Source organism: Notamacropus eugenii, chromosome 3 (genome assembly GCF_028372415.1).
Source record: "Notamacropus eugenii isolate mMacEug1 chromosome 3, mMacEug1.pri_v2, whole genome shotgun sequence".
In the NCBI taxonomy this organism is placed as follows: Eukaryota; Metazoa; Chordata; class Mammalia; order Diprotodontia; family Macropodidae; genus Notamacropus; species Notamacropus eugenii.
The window spans coordinates 143655571-143673753 of NC_092874.1; the positions used below are offsets into that span (position 1 = coordinate 143655571).

The 18183-nt window shown below is 37.6% G+C and overlaps 1 pseudogene; it reads left to right on the forward strand.

The window, feature by feature from the left end:
• The first annotated feature begins 12044 nt into the window (after positions 1–12044).
• On the forward strand, positions 12045–12611 carry LOC140531902 (GATA zinc finger domain-containing protein 1 pseudogene; annotated as a pseudogene).
• The last annotated feature ends 5572 nt before the right edge of the window (positions 12612–18183 follow it).

Below are 18183 nucleotides of genomic sequence, written 5' to 3' on the forward strand. Positions count from 1 at the left end.
GTAATCTAAAACAATAGCTTCACTGTACTCAAATTATTTTTATGGTATATATGAGTGTGAGTATGTATAAGTACATGTACACATTTAGCTTCATACATATATAGTATATATAGTACACATATATATGGCATATTTTATTCAATTTTTCAATATATTCATGGCACAAGATTTTATTTTATCAAAAATTTATCAAGTGCCTACCACATCCCAGCATACAATTAATCTCAGTTCATTTTTCTCCCTTCTTTCAAAGTTACAGGCTTATTTTTAGCAATAAAAATTATTTTGTCACACTAAGTACAAACCATAATTCTCATTATTAGTTTATATATGCATCCACATATAAAATGACCTTAATCTTGGGATGTTATCAACTTCTAAGAGCCTGTTAAATTCCTAGTTCTAGTTAGAAATATAACTGGAAGGGGAAAATTGTAATAATCTCGTAGCATCCCTCCAAGAGGGATCCTGAAATATTTTGAAGAATATTAATTCTTATGAACTTTCCACTCAAACCTGGCATCTTAGTTTTTCAGAAACCCCTTTTGTTAGTGCTTTAAAGAAAGAAAAAATACTGAGAAATTAAGCATATGTTTTGAAACTCACAGTTTTGATACAGACTACTATGCAGTTGCAAAACACATTCATTTGTTTTCATATTCAAGTAAAGTTCAAATGAGGTATTGATGATATGTTCATTTTGAGTAAAAATGTGAGCTTGCAAGCAACAAACCTTTAGGGGGACAACAGTAACAGTTAACCAAGAGGATCTCATGTGGAGTTGCTGTTCCAGAAACTACATTATTTAGTTTTTTTAGCAGATCTGCAACTGGAGTAGAGTATCCAGGGATTTACTATTGGGAGCCAAAATGCAGAGGGTGCTGACAGCATTTGCATTCATTCAGCAGTGTAGAAACAATTTAGCTTAGCAATTAGTTATCAAGAATAGTTAAAGTAAAAACTTAATATGTGTTCTACTTTTTCCTTGCCCTCCACACATGTACACATACAATGACATCATGGTACTAGTGCCTTTTTCACCATCTTCATGCACTCCACTCAACTCAATTGAGGGCACAGTATCATGCCATTTGCTTTTGAGGCAGCACCAATTTCTTTTTCTCGTCACAACTTTATTCTTCCCCTGCTCTCTGACTTTACCTTGAGCCCTAAGCGGAGTATCATTTTAAAGTGTGCTCTTCAGAGATCATACTGTAGACGTATTGCTTCCAGGAAAGTAAATGTTACTTCTAAAAGCACAGCACGAATTTGAAATTTTAAAGCATTCACCATTCAAAGCAAAACTGGAATTTAGAGGAGATCTTGAAAAATTAATGCATCTACTTTTTGTGAGATGGGGATAAACATCATGTACAAAGGTGACTACTGACCCTGGGACAGCAGGCTTATTTTTCCACTTGTGTTGATGTAGTAGTAAAGTTACCGTTCTCAGATACCTGACCAAGCTGACAGAGATGAAGAGGACACATTGTGGATGTAAAACATAGTAAAGCAAACCCGCCTACTGGGAATCCAACCTGAGCATAGCACCATACTCTAAGTATCTGCCCCATGTATGATTCAGGGTATAATGCTAAGCTCAATAGGTGTAAGTGTGGGCATCATTAAGGTCTGAGGATAAGAGCTGGTCCTCCTTCCCCAGAAGATGTTTGATGAGTCCTTCGTTTCACCCATCAGACTTATGAGTTTATTCGCATTGTGAAGTCATGACCTGTTTTTGTTGCCCCACAGGTGAAAATCACAAAATACAGAAGTTATATCACTGAATTGTGGTCATTAGATCATTATTTACAGTGAAACAGAACTGTAAACTTTAAAGAGCTTGTTCTTGGACATATAGTCCTCATGTATCCATTAAAAACCAGCAGGAGTGAGATTATTCCTCTTTGACTTAAACACGCATTTAAGAAAAACATATTGAAACTTAAAGTAGTTATTGGTAGTTGCAGTATTTACATAATATTATGAAGATGAGGTAGTTGCTTTTAGCTGCTTGGGAAAACTATTGAATTATTAGAAATATAATAGTAGCTGCAGTATCATGTGTCTGTCTGTGCTCATTTGAATTATCCAACTTTTTTGCCTATGCAAACCAGATCCAAGTCTTGGACAAGGGTTCAAGTCTAAAATACACCATACACTGTCTGTGTGATCCTGGGTAGGCCATTTATCCTCTTGGTACTAAAATAAATCTCTAAGACTAAATTTCACAAAAGATGCTGAATGGCATCAGTGGAGGGAGTTTCTTCATTCAGGAGATCTCTACATCAGTGAAATCACAAGTATTCTGTCAGTCCCTTCTTTCTTACCTGCATTACTTTTTAATGTAATCAACATCTTATCCTTTCCTCTTGGTCTCACCTAACATTGCCTCTCTATGCTTCCCCCTGCTTGTAGGCAGAGACATAAATTTATAGAATTTTACAGATAGAAGGGAACTTAGAGAGAGATCTAATAGCTAATAATGATAGCTAGCATTTATATAGTGCTTACTATGTGCTAGAAACTGCACTAAGTCTTTTACAATTAATATCTCATTTGATTCTCACAACCTTGGGAAGTAGGTACTATTATTATCTCTATTTTACAGATGAAGACATTGAGGCAAACAGAGATACAGTGACTTATCCAGATCACAAAGCTAGTAAGTATCTGAGACTGATACAAACTCAGATTTTCCTAACTCCAGACCTCATGATTTATTCACTTCACCACCTAGTTGCCCCTAAAACAAAATCAGTTTTAGATTTGCTTAGAAATGAAGAAAATGAAATCCTGTTAGGTGAAGTGTCTTGTTCAGATCAGGTACTCTCCTTCCATAACTCATTTCTGGCTGTTTTGACAAGCCTAATAGGATGGCAACGTAGGTTCCAATTTGCTGTCATGAGTGAAATTCAAGAAAGGTAGACTGAGACATATATCCTCTTAGCAACTTAATATTTTATTTACCTTGTGAGAACCTAGAAATAATATGGCTCGATGTTTGCTTCAGTTTCTAGTCAAAGACCTCAAGCAAAAGGACTGTTCCCCTTTTATAAGTTTTAGGAAGCATAAAACAAAGGACAGATCATTGTAGGTAACATCATGGAGTTTAGGGGAATATGACTGGAGGCATGGGGAACAATATGATTGTTTAGAAGCTCAAAGATGAATGAATCTACTTTTGGAGAGATGTGGATACTCAGTCATCCATGTACAAAGATGATATAATTGTCCCACGGATGCCAATAATGTTGAAGTTTCATAACGTGTTGTGGGGTTGTCTTGAAAAAATTCACAGACTCAGACCATCCCCAACCAAAGAAAAAGCATTTATTGAGAGTTATGCCCCTCAGAAAATGGACTAGGGGCCCATAAGGAACCAGCAGCATATCAAAGCATGACAGGGCTTTTTAAAGAGCAAGCAATGTGATTGCAACATTACAGAATATAGCAATATTGAAATATAGGAGGGGTTCATTAATACAGGAGGGGTTGTAGTGTTGGTGGAACTGCACATGTGGCTACCCATAATGCATATAGAAAATCCTGCTTGGGGACAATGTATTTACATATGATTTTGATATTACGATAAGCCTTTCTATGTCACAAGTTTATATTAGGACAAGTTTTTTGCTTTTATTACACAGATGTCCATTTAGGCTGTGATTTAGTGGTCAGACATCCTGGTCAATGTCCTGTTGATGATGCTTTCTGATTGGTTGTTATTGTGGATCTGTCTAAAACTGATAAATGGGCTAGCTGTTGTGGTGTGGGCTACAAATAGATGAATTTGTTTGATCCATCAAACTGCTATTTGAGTGAAGCAGCAAGGCATATGAGGAAGTTGGGATATTGGGGGTGGGGGCAATGGCTAGACATCAGAATAGGGGCTAATAACAACCCCTTCTTTCACTCCTGTAACTAAGAAGTATTCATTGTTTGAGACTACTTGCAATGTCAGATTCCTTTGTATAGAAAACTAGACATCCTTGAAGGACAACTTGGTGGTATAAAGATAACAAAACCTAAGTCTCTTGCATCAACCCACATCCTCCATTGATAGCAGAATTCTTTGGGGCAAGAAGAGAATAGTGATTAGCGAGAGAAGTGGATTTCTAAACTTAACCCAATACAGAGAAGCTGAATTCTGAAGCAAGTTCAGGAATGGAGAAATGTGACTTAAGCAGTTATAGGACAAAATCAATTATTTGTGAATAGGATAAGTTAAAAAAATGATACATAATAGTTTTAACCTTCTTATTGCCATGACCACCTTCTTCTTTCCTTTTTTTATTTCATTTGCTCCTAATATTAACCCTAAACATACCTTTTACTTCAATCTCCAATGAATAGATGATTCTACTTGGCAAGGTAAACCCTTCTACACACATCCTTTGTGCTATGCCCCCTTATCTTATACAATAGATTACCTCCACTCTCATATCCACGTTCTCTCTAATCTTCAATCTTTCCCAATCTCTTAGTTATTTTTTCCTCTTGTTATAAACATTCATAAGTCTCCTCTTTCAAATAAATAAATGTAAATTAATATATGCTCACACACATGTTTATATATACACACATATACACACATAAACATGTTATATATAATATATGTATATATATATATATATGAATGTGTATATATGTATGTTGTACAGACTCATACACACACACACACACACACACATCCCCTCTCATCATCATCCTTGCTAGGTAACATCATATACCTCTCCTTTACTTCTAAGAAGAAAAGTAACTTCAAAAATACATTTATGCTCCATCCTTCTAAATCTTCTCTCACTCTCTTCTGAACACACTGCACTTTGGCTCCCAACCTCATCATTCAACTCAGTCTATTCTTTCCAGCACTGGTTGTACCTTCATTCTTCTTGACTTATTGGTCAAAGTGGGACAGTTGAAATACTCTTTGCTCCACATTGCCAATTCCAGAATCTCCCTCTTCCTTCTTCATTTAGTAACCTTTCTTCTTTTGAGGTTCATGTTCATATCTACCACTCAATCAAAACCCTAATAGTCATTACCTACTGACCACCAGGTTACGCTGCTTTTTCCTCAATGAGTTTCATAACTAGCTTACAATTTTTTCCTCCTCAAATCCTGCTCCCATATAAAAGGTACTTCAATATACATATTGATTCTCCCTCAAATCCCCTAAACATTCATTTCCTCAACCTCCTCTTTCCCCATGAGCTACTCCTCCACACCATCACAGTAACACAGAAACATGGTCATACCTTCAATCCTCCAATCACCCACAAACGTACTACCTGCATGTCCAAGAGTTCAGAAATTCCCTTATCAATCCATAGTCTATTGACTTTTCAACTCTACCACTTTCTTCCCTTACTTAACCATACTCTTCATTCTCATTGTGGCCTCCAATCCCATGATCCCTCAATTATCTTGCAGGACCAGCTCCTCTAGCCACTCTCTCTCCTTCTATGCACCTTAACTCCTTGAAGAACCAATTCAGTTCTACAATATTCTCCTCTCTTGAATGCCTAGCCCTCTTTTCATATCACTAATAGACCCAGCCAAAGTTCAACCTTGGGTCACTCTCTTGGATTGCTCCTTGTATCACTCTATCATTCATTACCTTTACATCTACAAACATGCTGACAAATGAAGATGGAGAAAATCTTGCAACTGTCTGGACTATATGCAAAGAGTGATAACTTTGTTTCATCATTGCCTATTCTAATTCCTCCAATTTCTTTTTCTTCTTTTATTACTATAATTTACATTTCTAGTACAATATTGAGTAAGAGTTTTGATAATGTGTATCCTTACTTGACTCCTGCTGTAACTGTGAAGATTTCTAGCTTATCCCTATTACAGATACTTGCAGATGGTTTGAGATAGACACTGCTTATCATTTTAACAAACACTCCCTTTACTCCTATGTTCTCTGGTGCTTTTAATAGGAATGAGTACTGTATAGTGCCCAAAGTTTTCTATCAGCATATTTTGAGATAATCATATGATCTCTATTGTTTCTATTAGTGGTATGGACAATTACCGTGATAGTTTTCCTAATATTAAATCACTCCTGCATATTCCTGGTATAAATGCCCATGATCATAGTGTAGAATCCTTGTGATATACTTCTGTATTTGCTTTTGCTATTTTGTTCAAACTTTTGCATCAATATCCATTTGTGAAATTTACCTGTGATTTTCTTTCTCTCTTTTAGCTCTTCCTGGTTTGGGTAACAGCTCCATATCTGGGTCATAAAATGAGTTTGGTAAGACTCCATCTTCACCAGTTTTTCCAAATAGTTTATATGGCATTAGAATTAATTGTTCTTTAGGTGTTTGGTGCAATTCATTCATGAACCCATCTGACTGGAGAATTTTTTTTTCTTTGAATTCATTAATGGCTTGTTCAATTTCCTTTTCTAAGACAGGGTTATTTAGGCATTCTGTTTCCTGATCAATTAATGTAGCTAATTTATATTTTGGTAAATATTCACGAATTTCTCCCCAATTGATAAATGGTCAAAGGATATGAACAGGCAATTTTCAGAGGAAGAAATTAAAGATATCTATAATCATATGAAAAAATGCTCTAAATCACTATTGATTAGAGAGATGCAAATCAAAACAACTCTGAGGTACCACATCACACCTATAAGATTGGCAAACATGACAGAACAAGAAAATGATAAATGCTGGAGAGGATGTGGGAGAGTTGGAACACTAATTCATTGTTGGTGGAGCTGCGAGCGCATCCAACCATTCTGGAGAGCAATTTGGAACCATGCCCAAAGGGCTACAAAAATGTGCATACCCTTTGACCCAGCAATATCACTACTATATCCCCAAGAGATCACAAAAATGGGAAAGGGTCCCACATGTACAAAAATATTTATAGCAGCACTCTATGTAGTTGCCAAAAACTGGAAGTCAAGGGGATGTCCATCAATTGGGGAGTGGATGAATAAATTATGGTATATGAATGTAATGGAGTACTATTGTGCCATAAGAAATGATGAACAAGAAGACTTCAGAGAGGTCTGGAAGGACTTATACGACCTGATGCTGAGTGAAAGGAGCAGAACCAGGAGAACTTTGTGCACAGCAACGACCACAGTATGCGAGAGTTTTTTCTGATAGACTTGGAATTTTGTAATAACGCAAAAACTTCTTATAAAAAAAAAAAATCCCAAAGGTGGTACTCAAGGCAAAATGCCTTCCACACTCAGAGAAAGAAATATGGAAATCATTCACAAAATGTAGCAGATCATGTTTGTGTATGTGTATGTGTTTGTGTATCATGTTTTGATTTGTTATATGATTTCTTTCATTTGTTTTAGTCTGACTACATAGCATGACTATAGTGAAAATATACTCAATAGGAAAGTATATGTAGAACCTATACAGAATTGTATGCAGTCGTGGGGAGGGAAGGGGGTAGTGGGGGGTAGGTGTGGGGGAGATAAAATCTCAATTGTATGGCAGTGATTGTTAAACATTAAAAAATAATAATAAAAAAATATTCACCAATTTCACTGAAACTGTCAGATTTATTGTTATGTAACTGGGCAAAATATTTCCTAGTTTGTCATTCATTGGGATGATATCACTCTTTTCATTTTTGAAACTGGATATTTGTTTTTCCTCTTTCTTTGTTTAAAATTTAAATTAGCCAGTGAGTTATCCATGTTTTTAAAAATAATATCAGTTCCTTGATTTAATTATTAGCTAAACAGTGGTTTTATTTTTGTTTTGTTTTTACTTTCAATCTTATTAATTTCAAATTTGATTTTCAGGATTTTCAACATGGTGTTCAGTTGAAGATTTCTAATTTATTGTTTTTCTAGTTTTCTTTTTTAGTTACCTACCCACTTCATTGATCATTTCTTTTTCCATTTTATTGCTGTAAGAATTTAGAGAAATAAAATTTCACCCTAAGTACTGTTTTTGGTGTATCCCATTACTTTTGGCCTGTTGTCATATTGTTGTCATTCCCTATAATGAAATTTATTAATTGTTTCTCTGTTTTTTTGTTTATCACTTATTTTTTAGGATTAGATTATTTGGTTTCCAATTAATTTTAATCTATATTTCCACTGTCCTTTGTTGAATGTACTTTTTATTGCGCTGTGATCTGAAAAGAATACATTTGATATCCCTGCCTTTCTACATTTGTTTATTAAGTTTTTCTGCCCAAATACATGGTCAGTTTTTGTGTAGGTGTCACATGTCGTTGCGAAAAAAATATATATTGGGGAAGGGCCAAGATGGCAGAGTAGAAAGATTCACATATGCTAGCTCTGAACCCACAGCCCATAAAATATCTGTAAAAAAAAAAAAAAAAAAAAAAAAACCTCCCAACAAATTCTGGAGCAGTAGAAGCCACAGATCAACAGAGTGGAGATTTCTGTTCTAGAGAGACCTGGAAAACCTGATGTGAAAGGTCCATCATGCCTGGACCCAGAGCCAAGCCCAGCGCTGCCTTGCCCACCTGGCACAGAGAGGAGCAGATCTGAGCAGGCTTCAGGGATGGAATCTCCAGCAGCCACGGAGATCCCTCCAGCCATGGGCACCAGGGGTGAGTGAGAGAGTCTTTTTGGCTGGCCTAGAGGGGAGTGGGGTGTCTCCATAACTCAGGCCCCCTTGGGAGGCAGCAGCAGAGGCAAAAGACTGGTGCTCCCAGAGCAGGCAGGAGCTCGGATCCATTGTTGACGGGTCTCTGCATAAACCCCCTGAGAGAACTGAGCCTCATGGGGCGGCCCTGTCCCCACCTGAGCACCTGAACTCAATCTCACACTGAATAGCAGCCCTGCCCCCACCCAAAGCCCTGAGGCTGGGGAGCAGCATTTGAATCTCAGACCCCAAGCGCTGGCTGGGCAGATCTGGAGGTGAAGTGGGTGTGAAGAGAATACTCAGAAGTCAAGTCACTGGCTGGGAAAATGCCCAGAAAAGGGAAAAAAAATAAGACTATAGAAGGTTATTTTCTTAGTGAACAAGTATTTCCTCCCTTCCTTTTTGATGAGGAAGAACAATGCTTACCATCAGGGAAAGACATAGGAATCAAGACTTCTGTATCCCAGCCCACCCAATGGGCTCAGGCCATGGAAGATTTCAAAAAGGATTTTGAAAATCAAGTTAGAGATGTGGAGGAAAAACTGGGAAGAGAAATGAGAGAGAGGCAAGTAAAGCATGAAAAGCAGGTCAACACCTTGCTAAAGGAGACCCAAAAAAATGCTGAAGAAAATAACACCTTGAAAAATAGGCTAACTTAATTGGCAAAAGAGGTTCAAAAAGCCAATGAGGAGAAGGATGCTTTCAAAAGCAGAATTAGCCAAATGGAAATGGAGGTTCAAAAGCTCACTGAAGAAAATAGTTCTTTCATAATTAGAATGGAACAGATGGAGGCTAATGACTTTATGAGAAATCAAAAAATCACAAAACCAAAAGAATGAAAAAATGGAAGATAATGTGAAATATCTCATGGGAAAAACAACTGACCTGGAAAATAGATCTAGGAGAGACAATTTAAAAATTTTGGGACTACCTGAAAGCCATGATCAAAAAAAGAGCCTAGACATCATCTTTCATGAAATTATCAAGGAAAACTGCCCTGAAATTCTAGAACCAGAGGGCAAAAGAAGTATTCAAGGAATCCACAGATCACCTCCTGAAAGAGATCCAAAAAGAGAAACTCCTAGGAACATTGTGGCCAAATTCCAGAGTTCCCTGGTCAAGAAGAAAATATTACAAGCAGCTAGAAAGAAACAATTCAAGTATTGTGGAAATACAATCAGGATAACACAAGATCTAGCAGCTTCTACATTAAGGGATTGAAGAGCATGCAATAGGATATTCCAGAAGTCAAAGGAACTGGGGCTAAAACCAAGAATCACCTACCCAGCAAAACTGAGTATAATACTTCAGGGGAAAAAATGGTCTTTCAATGAAATAGAGGACTTTCAAGCATTCTTAATGAAAAGACCAGAGCTGAAAAGACAATTTGACTTTCAAACACAAGAATGAAGAGAAGCATGAAAAGGTAAACAGCAAAGAGAAGTCACAAGGGACTTACTAAAGTTGAACTGTTTACATTCCTACATGGAAAGACAATATTTGTAACTCTTGAAACTTATCAGTATCTGGGTAGTGGGTGGGATTACACACACACACACACACACACACACACACACAGAGTGCACAGAGTGAATTGAAGAGGATGGGATCATATCTTAAAAAAATGAAATTAAGCAGTGAGAGAAAAATATATTGGGAGGAGAAGGGGAGAAATGAGATGGGGCAAATTATCTCTCATAAAAGAGGCAAGCAAAAGACTTATTAGTGGAGGGATAAAGAGGGGAGGTGAGAGAAAAACATGAAGTTTACTCTCATCACATTCCACTAAAGGAAGGAATAAAATGTACACTCATTTTGGTATGAAAACCTATCTTACAATACAGGAAAGTGGGAGATAAGGGGATAAGCAAGGTGGGGGTGATGATGGAAGGGAGGGCATTGGGAGGAGGGAGCAATTTGAGGTCGACACTCATGGGGCGGGACAGGATCAAAAGAGAGAATAGAAGCCATGGGGCACAGGACAGGATGGAGGGAAACATAGTTAGTCTCATACAACATGACTATTATGGAAGTCCTTTGCTAAACGACACAGATATGGCCTATATTGAATTACTTGCCTTCGAAAGGGAAGGGATGAGGAAGGAGGGACAAAGAGAAGTTGGAACTCAAAGTTTTAGGAACAACTGTTGAATACTGTTCTTGGTACTAGGAAATAAGAAATACAGGTAAAGGGGTACAGAAAGTTCTTTGGCTCTACAGGACAAAAGAGAAGATGGAGACAAGGGCAGAGAGGGATGATAGAAGAGAGGGCAGATTGGTGATAGGGGCAATTAGAATGCTTGGTGTTTTGGGGGTGGGAGGAGGGGACAAATGGGGATAAAATTTGGAACCCAAAATTTTGTGAAAATGAATATTAAAAGTTAAATAAATTAATTAAAAAAAGAAAAAAATATTCCTTTCTGTTCCCATTCAACTTTCTCCAAAGGTCCGTCATATCTAATTTTTCCAATATTCTATTTACCTCCTGCATTTCTTTCTTGGTTTTTTTTGGTTGGATTTTTTGAGTTCTGAGAGGGGACAATCAAGGTCCCCCAATAGTATAGTTTTTCTATTTCTTCCTGTAACTTCCCTTTAAGAATTTGGATGCTATTCTTGATGCACATGTTTAATATTGATATTGCTTCATTGTCTATAGTAAATTTCAGCAAGATTTATTTTTCTTTCTTATCTCTTTTAATTATGTCTGTTTTTCTTTTACTTTGAGATCAGAATTGCTACCCATGCTTTTCCGTGCTTATTCTGGCTAAAGCATAATGGATTTTGCTCCAGTTCCTTATCTTTACACTCTGTGTATCTCTCTGCTTCAAGTATGTTTCTTGTAAACAATGTATTGTAGGATTTTGGCTTTTGATCCACTTTGTATCCACTTCCATTTTATGGGAGAGTTTATCCTATTCACATTCAGAGTTATGGCTACTGTTCGTTCATTTCCCTACTTTCTATTCTTCCTCCGTTTGTCCTCTCTGTCCTCTCACCCTTCCCTTTTTCATCAGCTTTTTGCTTTTGTTGACCACTTCTGATCTACTTTCCATTCTGTCAGAACCCACGTGCCCCCCAAACCTTACTTGAGCTCATCCCTTCCTACTTCCCTATTGGTTAAGATAGATTTCTATATCTGACTGATTGTGTAAATGATTCCTCCTTTGAGCCAGTACTGATGAGAGTAATGTTCAAGTGATGCTTCTTGCCCCCCGCTCCCCCCATCTTCTATTCCTATAATAGTTCTTTAGCCCCTCTCATGTGAAACTATTTACCTGGAGTGCAGCAATGGTGGGAGTGAGTTTGGCAAGTGGGTGAGTGGCTTGCCACGGCACAGCTCTGGCGACTGGGCAGGTGATCTGAAGCACATCCTGGATCCAGGCCCCCTCTCCCCACCTGCTAGTAGTGGCCACCTTGGCAGGCTCCTTGATGTGTCCATGGCAGAGTGAGCTGAAGATTCACTTGTGCTCCACAGGCCTCTGCAACACCAAGTACAAGTCAGCCCAGCGGCCGGGAAGGTGTCCACCAAGGGCCAGGGCTGCAGACACAACTCTAAATTGAAGAACCTCATGAAAGCTCTGGAAGCAGAAGAATTCTATCAAAACTCTGGAAGCAGTTTACACCTTCTTTACTGTATAATCAATATTTCACAGGGGAGTATATTATCAAATTGGAGATGCTCCTGTTGTTGATGAACAAGATGGAAAAAACACACTATGCTCAGATAAGGGGTTTTATCCAGGATAAGTACTACCAGAAGAGTATAACCCCAACAAGGCTCATCCCCACAATGGCCAGTCCCAAAGATCAACTTGATCCAGTCAAGGAAGATAGAACATTTGGAATTTGATTGTCATGTATGTTCAGAATATTTAAAGTCTTGATCCTCACCATTCCCCACTGTTTCCCACTAGACCAGAGAAAGGGTACATATGCACTCATGTTAGTCCTACTCTTGCAATAACCATTAAGGAAACAGTTGGCAACATCTTGTAGGCTAGGATTGTTTTTTAAGAATCGATTTTCCTCTGTCTTCTATGCATACCATTACAAGACGTCCTGCAATATACTTACTGAAATTTTTGGGTAACTTAAAAAAAAAAAACTTTCATTATTACCAAATTATCAAATAATATCTTCTTGGACATAGTTAACTTTTGCTTCATTCATTTTTAACCAGTATTTTTTATAGAATTATTCTGAATAGGTATCTATATAGACTAGGTTTGGCTAGGATAGGTGTCTCCTGTGCTGAGCTAGCCTCTCCTGCAGTGGAGGAAGCTTCTAATGGAGGTGGCCTCTGCTTTTCACAGAGAGATTCATGCCATCAGTGTGATGATGTGGGTGCTAATTTCCCATCCCAAAGTATTACTTAATTGATTCTCAGTCCTTGGACCCTAGTCATAATCTTAGTTTGACCAATATGTTATAAAAAAAATAGAAAATTGTAAACATTTTGCTATGCTTAAAATAGTGACACTGTGCCATGCCCTGTGAAATGAACATAACCATGTCTACATAGATTAGATAGGAAATTCCACAGTGACATATGCTAATTATATATTAATGAATTGTAAATATGATCTAAAACTAATATGACAACTAGAATCACAGTAGAAGGGCTTTAGGGGAGTAGTCTGGGCACACCAAATGTGTTTATAAAAGCTTTCCAACAAAGTTTTGAGTTGATGCCTTTCTTTGCTTATTGCAGGCAACCTTGGATATTCCTTAAAGTGTCACAGGAGTGGTTAAGTTGGCTAGTTGTTGATGGTAGTTTCCCCCAATGAGAATAATTTTTGGTTTTATTCCTAGTTCCTTTGACTTCTGAAATATCATATTCCAAGCCCTTTGATCCCTTAATGTAGAAGCTGCTAGATCTTGTGTTATCCTGATTGTATTTCCACAGTACTCTAATTGTTTATTTCTAGCTGCTTGCAGTATTTTCTCCTTGACCCGAGAACTCTGGAATTTGGCCACATTATTCCTAGGAGTTTCTCTTTCTGGATTTCTTTAGGAGCTGATCAGTGGATTCTTTCAATATTTATTTTGCCCTCTAGTTCTAGAGTATCAGGGTAGTTTTCCTTCATAATTTCATGAAAGATGATGTCTAGACTCTTTTTTCATCAAGGCTTTCAGGTAGTCCTATAATTTTTAAATTGTCTCTCCTGGATCTATTTTCCAAGTCAGTTGTTTTTCCAACGAGATATTTCACATTATCTTCTATTTTTTTCATTCTTTTGGTTTTGTTTTGTAATTTCTTGGTTTCTCATAAAGCCATCAGCTTCCATCTGCTCTATTCCAAATTTTAAAGAGCTATTTTCTTCAGTGAACTTTTGAACCTCCTTATCCATTTGATCAATTCTGCTTTTTAAAACATTCTTCTCTTCATTGGCTTTTTGGACCTCTTTTGCCATTTGAGTTAGCCTATTTTTAAAGTTGTTAATTTCTTCAGTATTCTTTTGGGTCTCCTTTAGCAAGCTGTTGACTCACTTTTCATGATTTTCTTGCATTGCTCACATTTCTTTTCCCAATTTTCCCCCCACCTCTCTTACTTGATTTTCAAAATCCTTTTTGAGCTCTTCCATGACCTGAGACCATTGCATATTTATACTGGAGGTTTTAGTTGCAGAAGCCTTGACTTCCTCTGATGGTATGCATTGTTCTTCCTCATCTGAAAGGATGGAAACAAATACCTGTTCACCAAGAAAGTAATCTTCTATATTCTCATTTTTTCCCTTTTTGGGGCATTTTCCTAGGCAGTTACTTGATTTTTGAGACCTTTGTCAAGAGGAGGATATACTCTGGAGATGTGTAAGTTCTCATTTCCTCCAAGGTGGCACAATCATGGGAGAGGAGTTTTCTCCTCTCCTGACCTGCACAGTGGTCTGGGAGCAACCAAAAACTTTTCTGCCCAGAATCTGCGAGTAGAATTCCCTCTCCACAACCTCCTTCAGCTCCACAATGCCAGCGCTCCTCCTCATCCCAGGGTTGCCATTCTGGACTGAGATTTAGATCAGCTGCTCAATTCCACCAGGGGCTTTAAGCAGAGGGTTCAAAAAATGAATGCTGCCACTGCAGTGACTGCTGCAGGTGGGACGGGACCACATTCACTTCTCCTGGATAAAAGAACTTTCTCACTGCCCTTTGAAGCTGTCTTTGGCATTTGTGGGTTGAGCAATCTGTTTCTGGCCTTCACACCACTTCTCATTTTTCTTTGGAGCTTTATCTATAGATGGTTTTACATTGTTGTCCTCTTCTGAGTGTGTATCTTGGTCTCCCCTGTCATCATAATAATATTCTATTCATAAAGTCTTGTGTAGTTACTTTGTGTTCAGATTTCTTTTGGGGGGGGGGGGCAGAGATTTCCTGTTTTAAAAGTTGATCTCTGCTCCCAGGGAGGAAGAGGCTGTGTCTCAGGCTTCTTGTGTCAGAGCCTGCAGGCCTTGGCAGTCTACCTAGTGCTACAATGATATTTCCCTGAGGCCCACAGGGCACTCTCATGTCTGCTGCTTTGCTGAGGGAGTGTTGTAGAGGCGTGACTGGAACTGCAGAAAGCTGTAGGGATCAAGAAGCTTATGTCTTGGTGAGCCAAGAGCCTACTGGTAGTTTCTGGTGTGTCTTGAGACCTACCAGGTTTTTTTTCTGCATTTCTCTGTGGCTACAATGTGCGTCCTGGTATTAGTGCTTTCCTGATCCATCACATTGGGCTCTAGACCTCCTGCTGACTTACCAAGGTGGGACATGCTGCTGGTTTGTTGGGACATTTCTATCCTGGAATGTACTCCCCTTTAACTAGAGTGAGATGAACCTTTCTTGCCAATTCTCCAAGCCTCCTGGGTTAAATGGATGCTCTACACTGTCTTTCCTCTGGCTCCACTGTTCCAGAATTTGTTCTGGCGACACTATTTTATGGTTGTTTGGAGGTGAATATGGGAGAGCTACTGTGATTTATGGCTTACTTTACCATCTTGGTTCCCAGAAGTCTCTGTTCAGAACCTCATCATTTCTTGCCTGGATTGTTGCAGCAGTTTTCTAATTTATCTCACTGTTACAAATCTGTCCCCAGCCCTTTCCACCTTCTACAGTATAGCAAATTAATTTTCCTACAGTGTAACTTGGACTATGTCATCACCTATATCATGTATTCAATAAACTCCAGTGGCTCAATATTATCTTCAAAATAAAATATTTGAATCTCTTTATAAACTGGACCCTTAATATCCTCCCAGTCCTTTTGAATATTGCCTCTCTCTGTGGATCAATAATATCAACTCCTTGCTATTTCTCATATAAGTAAACACTTTTCCTGACTCATACTTGCACTGGTTGCATCCCATGCTTGGAATGTCCTCTTTCCTAATAAATATCTCCAAGATTTCTTTAATTTCTTTCAGCTCAAATGCTACCTGGTCCTTATTACTAGTGCCTTCCTGTCTAAGGTAACCTTATATCTAATTTCATATCTATCCATCTAATCTATCTATCTATCTATGCATCTAGGTGGCACAGTTGATACAGTGCTGGTTTTGGAGTCAGGAAGACTCCTCTTATTGAGTTCAGATCTGCTATGATACTTCCTAGCTGAGTAACCCTGGATAAATCATTTAACCCATAGTGCTTCAGTTTCCTTATCTCTCAAATTAAATAGAGAAAGACTTGGCAAAACACTTCTGTATCTTGGCCAAGAAAACCCCAAGTGGGATAATAAATTGTCAGACATGATTGAACAGCCAACCTATATGCATATGTACAAATGCACACACCAAATGTACATGTACAATTTGTTCACAGGAATCTAAGAATGCTGAAGGCAGGGTGTTTTCACTTTTTTTTTTGTACTTCTGGTGCATAGTATAGTGCCTAGCACATGATTATTGATACATGTATATTGACTGACAGATTGATTCTGTTAAATGAGGCACAGAAGCAGAATGAATTTTTTTCAGCTTTTGACTGAAAAGGATCTTGCATGCTGAGCTGTAGAGTTAAACCAGAATGTTATAATTTGAATGTACAATGCCACTTATTATACTGGAAACCCTAAGGGTTCATGAGACCTGGATTGGTCTGAACAAAAACAAATTTTGAAATTTGAAATGAATAATAAGCTTCCTAAATTTCTATATATAGAGGTTCTGAATGTCCTTTGTCCTGCCTTGTTCGCATTCAATCCTAAAACACTCTTTGCTAATGTAGAAGTAGAAGAGGTTCTTAGCCAGGGAGTATTAAGGCTGCATCCATAAGAAACTTAGAAATGTAGATTTTGACTCCTGAAATGATCTAATGGGAAGAGAGATAAGTTATGGAACAGTATACCCCAAGGACTGGGGGATAATAATACAATTAGTACTGAATATTCCCACTACAAATACAACTTTCTCTTCTTCCTTTTTTAAAGTAGTCCAAGACATTTCATCAATAGACTATGAATTGAAAAAAAGGAAAACAGCTATGTACATATGCACACAAATATACATGCCCATTTTGTGAGATTCAGAAAATGAAAGAAATTTTTTTCCCAACTTACTCAAAAGTTTTCAAAGTCAAGGACCATAATTTCTACCTTTTAAAAATCTCATAACAAAGTGCTATGCATTTTTAGCATAACTTTATCTAAAAGGATTGAGTTAGATTACTGCTATCATTTTTCTGTCTTCTGCTACTGAAGGCATTTATTCTCTGATTTTCTGCTTGTCTCTTTCCTATTTTCATTCAAAAATAATTTATATGTAAAAGTAAAAGAAAAATCATTCATAATTTGATATAAGAAATAGAATACTAAGATTGAACAGAATAATATTCCATCTAACATATAGGGACATAGTATGTTACAATATGGCTGTTGTCTTCCCTCATTTTATCCGCACAGGTTAGGAGATGCTGACCATCCTGAATTTTCTCTAAATCTCCAGGGTTCATACTTCACAGTTGTAGAAGAGGCAATATGGTATTGTAATAAAACCACTGGACTTGTATTCAGGAGGCAAGTGCTCACAGAGATTCACACAGAATCTGAGAATTGGAAAGGAATTTAGCCACCTCTACCTGTCCAAAAATTTCTTCTCCAAAAATCACCAAGAATTGTCCAACCTTGTTTAGTAGACCTCTTAGGAGTGGGCTGCCCCATGGAATTCCTTAATTCTGAGGGAATATCATTCATTTTAAAACTATATTTTACAAGTGTTTTCCATATAAAAATTTGTCTTATATTACACTACTAATTGATCTTACTTCTATCTTCTGGGACTGATAAATAATAGCTCTTCCATATGAAAAAATTCAAAAACATAAAGTCAGCCATTACCCCTCCTCATTTCCAACAATAATAAAACAGAAGAACAAAAACAAAACTCCTCATTCCCATACAAAACATTCCTAGTTCCTTCAATCATTGTTATAATGTTATCTCTAGGCCTTTTATAATCTTTGTGGTTCTCTGTAATTTCTCCAGTTTATCGGTGTTCTTCCTAAAATGTGGTTCAAATCTGAATACAATACTCTAGAGGCCTTCAGCCCCAGCAGAACACAGCGACCTCATATTTAGCTCAGTTTCCTCAATTGTAAAATG